The sequence below is a fragment of the Corticium candelabrum genome, chromosome 2 (assembly GCF_963422355.1).
Source record: "Corticium candelabrum chromosome 2, ooCorCand1.1, whole genome shotgun sequence".
NCBI lineage: Eukaryota > Metazoa > Porifera > Homoscleromorpha > Homosclerophorida > Plakinidae > Corticium > Corticium candelabrum.
In genome coordinates this window covers 294,428-295,000 of record NC_085086.1, presented here as the reverse complement: position 1 = coordinate 295,000, position 573 = coordinate 294,428, and positions in this window count along the sequence as shown.

Genomic DNA, 573 nt, shown 5'->3' with positions numbered 1-573 from the left:
AAATCGCGTTTGAACGGTTTTGTACAGATGGCGTAGAGAAATGAGTTAGCGCACGAGTTGAGCGGATATATAAAGACCATCATGTATTTGGCCGCCAGAAAGGACATGGATACTTGATCGGTAGCCGTCAATGTGATACCCGTCACTATATGAAGATTTGATGCTGTTGCTCTTGAGCTTGTGCGATCTGCAGACCCAAAAAGCAAAATGTAAAATTAATTAAATTTCATTTCGTTAATTAAATTTCTTTTTATTACTAAAACATATCAAATGTGATAATAACATACGAAATACAAAATTAACATTTTACCATATATAACCTGTCATAGATATTAGATACACATTGTGTGTGTGTGTGTGTGTGTGCGTGTGTGTGCTGTGTGTGTGTGTGTGTGTGTGTGTGTGTGTGTGTGTGCGCGCGCGCGTGTGTGTGGGTTGTGTGTGCGAAAATACAAACAATATAACACTTAAATAAACGACACACACACACACACACACACACACACACACACACACACACACACACACACACACAGTATCTAATTATATAACTGTCATTCATATCACCAACCA